The sequence below is a fragment of the Ahaetulla prasina genome, chromosome 12, assembly GCF_028640845.1.
Source record: "Ahaetulla prasina isolate Xishuangbanna chromosome 12, ASM2864084v1, whole genome shotgun sequence".
NCBI lineage: Eukaryota > Metazoa > Chordata > Lepidosauria > Squamata > Colubridae > Ahaetulla > Ahaetulla prasina.
This window is the reverse complement of record NC_080550.1, coordinates 10729019-10735018: the sequence shown is the minus strand read 5'-3', so window position 1 is coordinate 10735018 and position 6000 is coordinate 10729019. Positions and strand designations below refer to the sequence as shown.

At 42.9% G+C, this 6000-nt stretch overlaps 1 protein-coding gene across 2 annotated transcripts in view; it reads right to left on the bottom strand.

Moving 5' to 3' along the window:
- Positions 1–6000, bottom strand: part of ZNF536 (zinc finger protein 536) — a 553139-nt gene that overhangs the window by 260877 nt on the left and 286262 nt on the right. The window lies entirely within an intron of this gene.

The window sequence follows — 6000 nt, the reverse complement described above, 5'->3', positions numbered from 1 at the left end:
AGAAATTAACACAACACAGTAGCTGCCCTTTTCTGCACATGAGCGCAATGGCAGTCCCCCGTTTCTCCCCCTTCACCACAAAGGCATCCGCCGTGCGCAGCTTTCAAAGTTCATAAAACTAACTTATTTTGATTGAGAGACGGAGGGTGCAAACAATCTTTTAAGACTGATCTGGAAAGGCAGTTGTGTTATCCCAGACATTCCCAGTTCATGTCCTGGAAACTTGGATAATCTGGAGAAATTTACCTCAAGGAACCCCTTTCAAAGCTTGTCTAGCGAGTTTGATGCTGATTCGTTGAAATCAATAGGATTTACTCCTTGGTAATGAGGTTACGGTCAGAGAGGCAACGGTGCTGCCAACAACAAGTGGCTCACAATTTGTGTGAGCTTCTCTCTGCCTTGTGAGTAAAGAGCAACGGCAAGTGCAATTTTTACACGCAACAACAACAACAACAACAACAAGCAAAGGCTGCAAGAGAAGGAAATGATCTATCTGGCCAATTTGGTCCATTTTTTCTCGGAGCAAATATGACCTCTTCATTTGTTGAAAGGTCTGGGTTTTAGCAGTGGCTCTTCGGCTTAGTTCGCGGCAATTTACAGAGTCAAAGAACAAACACATTTTCTGGTCCACTGGAGCCGTTTTCACATGTTCACTGATTCAAACATTCTTTTACTCACATAACAAACAGCTGCATACCACATTAGCGCAACCAGTGACAGTCACACATCTCTGCAATAACTGTTTGATTGCAAACTTGACCCTTTCTTCTTCTCAGCCTGAACCAGACATTTTTTTTTTCAAAAAAAAAAGAAGAAGAAGAAGAAAAAGCAGCCACTCTATTCCCAATCCTCTCTTGTGAAGAATTACATCAGATAACAAAGCCTCTTCTGCCACTCATTGTAAGCTTTCTTCTAGAGACCTGTTCTGAAAGGCACCGTGTATAAAAGGTTTTATTTTTAATATGATGAATTCAGAAACGACTATCATGTTAAGAGCACCAATTTACAAAAAAAAGAATCCCTTGGTTAAGATCTGAAAAAGAATAGTTTCTCAGGCCCTCTGACCCAGTTTGCAACGACAACCGTACCCAAAAAAAAAAAAAAAAAGGAATCAAGTGATGCAAATTAAGTTCTGAGACCTGTTGTGGGCTTAGACATTGGTTAAACAGTATTTTTGTAGTAGGGCTTTAATGTCTGTCTCAATGGCTATTTCTCTTTTAACTCTAGGAGAATAAAAGCTTCTTTTGTATGCATCTGCTGATTTCTCTGCTACAGGTAGCAAATCGTTTTGCAACAATTTAAAACTGTTTCTTGAGAATTTTGTAGCAGACCAAGAAATATTAGGGAAGGCAGCCAGGTTAAATTTAAAAGCACACTGTTGAGTGCAGAAAAAAAAAATCAAAAAAAGTTGAAACTTTGGTATTCTGCGTCCATGACATGGCTTGCCGTACAGATGCTACATTTCTATCAGGAAAACAATTAGAAATTATTCATCCCATTGACATGAGTGGAAACTAAATTCAGTACGTAAGTTTACAAATACGGGATAAATTGTTGCTAAACCTGCTGGTCTTCCATCTTCATAAATGGTAAGGTAAAGATTCCCCTCGCACATATACGCTAGTCGTTCCCAACTTTAAGGGGCAGTGCTCATCTCCGTTTCAAAGCCATAGAGCCAGCGCTGTCCGAAGACGTCTCCGTGGTCATGTGGCCGGCATGACTCAATGCCAAAGGCACACGGAACGCTGTTACCTTCCCACCAAAGGTGGTCCCTATTTTTCTACTTGCATTTTTTTACATGCTTTCGAACTGCTAGGTTGACAGAAGCTGGGACAAGTAACGGGAGTTCACCCTGTTACGTAGCACTAGGGTTTTGAACCGCTGAACTGCCGACCTTTCGGTCGACAAGCTCAGGGTCTTAGCCACTGCGCATCCACGTTCCTTTATAATTGGTAAATCTCATAAATTGACTAAGGTCCAGAAATGCAACTGGGTTTTGTTGTTGTTGTTTTTTAAATGGAGGGAACTTTCTCTAATTCCCCAGGATAAAAGAAGATTAAAGGTGCATGAATTGTTTTCATGTATGGTTGGAAACTTTGCACCATAGATTTCCTAATCATTGGAGTGGACTACAGGCCAGAAAACTATAGATTTGGCCAGATTTGAAAAAGACGAAGTGAGTTCAGAGACGAGAGATTCAGTCAGGCAAATTCCTACCCTTCTCCCTGTATCTAGAGACTGTGTTTGGCATGTGTAGCAAGCAAGTAATTTCATAGATGGACAGACCATTAATTTGACCAGGAGACTGCTGTGGCCCAGGTAGCTATGGTTTTACCCAGCGGTGGACAACATCTAAAGGCAGCTGCTGTGGCACCTCTCACCACTAGCAAAGAATGATGGAAATTGGAGGTTGAAAACATCTGTCAAGCACAGCTGCCCATCCCTGAGCTACTGTAATGGCGTGAGAGAATGACCTTGGGAGACAGGAGGAAGAACCCAACCTAGACAGCGCTCTGATAAATTACATTCCAGTCCAAAAGAGGAAAGTTTGGCAAAACCTTACAATGGAGGTAGTGTTAGTACTAATGGTTGCTGCTTCTTATCTGGACTATCTCAAAGGCCTGATAGTTACGGCTGGGGGAGGGGTGGGGAAAGCAATGTATTTGATTGGTATTTTTGACGCTCAAAGCTGGATATTGTTCTGGTCCAGATTCAACCAGAAAGGAACTGAAGCAGCAAAATGAGTTTCTTTCCAACCAAAAAGGACATTTGGGGGGAATTTACCCACCAAGCCTATAATCAAATTAGACAGATTTCCAGGATCTCTTTGAACAGAGTCAAGAAAAGAGCCCAATGAGATTTCAAGGGGGCATTTGTATTTTCTTCATAAAAAACTCAAGTGAAAATAGCCAAAGGCTCTGTTTGTTTGTTTGTCTTTCTCACTTCTTCCAAAGCAACGTTTCTCAACCTTGACTACTTTGAAAAGCTCCATTGCTCCTACACAGAGGGTTTTTTTTTTTTGTTTTTTTAAGAAGAGATTGGATGACCATTTGTCTAGAATTGTACAAGGCCTCCTTTCTGAGCACGGAGTTGGACTAGAAGACCTGTAAAGTCAGGGGTGGGCTGCTGGGGGTTCGGGAGAACCTCTAGCTAAGATTTTAGGCAGTTTGGAGAACCCCCAAATCCCACTCCTGGCTGGCCCCACCCACCCCTCCCCGTCCCTCCCAGGAGTTCCCACACGACCCATTTTGGATGCAGGTAAATGCAGGGTACGTACGGAGGTTCAGGGAGGGTGAAAAACGGGCCTACCAGAAGTTCGGGAAGGCTGGAAACGGGCCCGTTTCTGGCCTCCAGAGGGCCTCCAAAGCCTAGGGAGGCAGTTTTCGCCCTCCTGGAGGCTCAAGGAAAGCCCCCAGAACCTAGGGAGGGCAAAAATGCCCCCCCCCTTGCCATGGTGCAGGAGGCTGACTAGGCCACGCCCACCATGGCCTCGCCCACCCAGCAACCGGGTAGAGAACCTGTTTCTAAAAATTTTGAAGCCAACCAATAATAGAGTCCCTTCCAACTCTATTATTCTGTTAAAAGTCTGGACTGCAACTCCCAGAATTCCCCATTCAGAATGGGAGTTGCAGTCCGCACATCTTAAATTTTCTCAGGTGGAGAAACACTGTTCTAAAGCATATCCTGATCAAAAGAAGCGCAAAGAAGAGCAACTAAGGTGATCAAAGGCCTGGAGACTAAAACTTACGAAGAACGGTTGCAGGATTTGGCTTTGGCTAGTCTAGAGAAAAGAAGGACTAAGGGGGTGGGGGGAACAGGATAGCAGTATCCCAGTATTTGAGAGAGGAGGGGGCCAACTTATTTTCCAAAGCACCAGAAGGCAAGACAAGAAACAATGGATGGAAAGTAATCAAGGAAGGAAGCAACCTGGAATTAAGGAGAGTGAAGACAATGAACCAGTGGAACAGCTTGTCTTCAGAAGTTGTGGGTGCTCCATCACCGGAGGTTTTTAAGAAGAGTTGCTTGTCTGAGATGGTATGGGATCTCCTGCTTGAGCACAAGGCTTGTTGTGACTCCAGCCCCCGAACCTGGCCATGCCCAAAAGTGACTCCAAGAGTGAGGGGGAAGGGCTGGTAAGGCTTACCTCGGGAGCACTGATTCCTTTGGCTCGGCTCCAGGAGCCAGAACCAGACCAGTCGGAGGACATAATGAGGCTGTCATCCCCTGATTCCTCCCTTCCCCAGGCTACACCTTCAGACCCAGCTGATAATAATAATAATCAAGCTTGGATTAACCCGTGTTTCAGAAGATTAGAGAGGCGGCGTCATCAACAGGAATATATAAGGAGCTTTGGGACTGCTCTCACTCCACGGGAAGCAAAAGTTTAGCTGAACCATTTCAAAAAGAGCTGAAAGTCTTGCTACGTGAGTCATTTGTTTGAACTTTGGCAGGCAGCTGCGATTTCTCTGCCAGGACTGATAAGAGCTGTGAATCCACTGGCTGAAGGCCAGCTCGTGGGTCTGAAGTGGGGAAGGAGACAGAACAGGGCTGGACTAGAAGACCTCCAAGCTCCCTTCCCGCTCTATTCTGATTCTAATTCTTTGGGCAACTTCTGGGATACCAAAGCTCCAGAAAGGACAGCAAGAATATGCATCTGCACCGACTCAACTCGTATATTCAAAACATGGAGGGCAGAGCAATCTTTTTCCTACTGGATTTTGAATCCCCTTGAAGCAATCCAAGCGAATAGATGGTATAAAAACCAGTCCTCTCGTTCCTGCCTAGGATTTCTGCATGTCTTCAATGACAAATATATCGTACAGGAGGCCAGAAGTCTGAGAGGTGTCGGATGTTTTCCTGGGTATTTAAACAACAGTGTTAATTACTGTAGGAATTCATGGAATGCAGAGGACAGATTTATAGGTCTTGAGAAGTGGGGGAGGGAAGGGGGATTACAGATTTATTATAAGCCACCTCCCCAAACTAACTATTTTATATCAATCTGGTCTCAGAAATGGAGGATATTGGAGCATGGCAAGAGCGGCAAAAATAAACTGCTTAATAACTGTACCAATGGATTGCCTTCAATGCTAAAATATTTATTGAAAGCCAGGGAGGGGGTGAGCACCGAAAAAAGAACAGCCTGCTATCAGATCTTTAACAGTGGGCAATGTAATGCCTAAAGCCCTCTCGAACTGTCTTTCATTTTCTAGACTTAATGGCTGATTGCAGAAATCAATGTTGCCATTAGTAACAGAGTATTTGTTATGGCATGATTTCCTCCGTTGTTAGGGTCTGCCGAATGATTACAATATTAGTGAGGTGCTTTTGTTATAAAAAGGGCTGGAGATATAACTTTCAATTTACTATCCATTAGTTCAAGAGTCTAGAAATGAGAGATGAGGCCAGAAAGCCTACCTTTCTTTTATATATATATATATATATATATATATATATATATATATATATATATATATATATATATATATATATATATATATATATATATATGTTGAAGGCTGAAATGAAATATTACTTTGCTTTGCTCTTTTGTGCGCAGCGGGTTCACGCTAAAACCAATGGGATATTTTTTAAAACATGGTTTTATAAGGTTTAAAATGATTGCAGAAGACCAAAAAAACCATCAATGGGAAGTTGATTTCTTTCTAATGAATCCTTCCTATGATTTTCAGCCTCTGTGCACTCAGAATTTGGGGCTCACAGCCTTAAATGTACCCCACGTTTGTCCATACAAATAAGCTGCATCTCACGATATAAGGATTTATCAAAAGAGAAACAAGACTGAGGTGGCTGGTGAGAATAGAGGAGGAGAAATTACCCTGTACAGACAGACCCGCAAGATAGATTTGCATTTGTCCAAATTAGTACAGTAAGATAAAAGCAACATAATATAGAAAATCCTCAATTTATGACCATAAATGAATCCAGAACTACAGCTGTAGGTTGTTTTGGTCATTAAGTGGGTCACCACAACGTCAC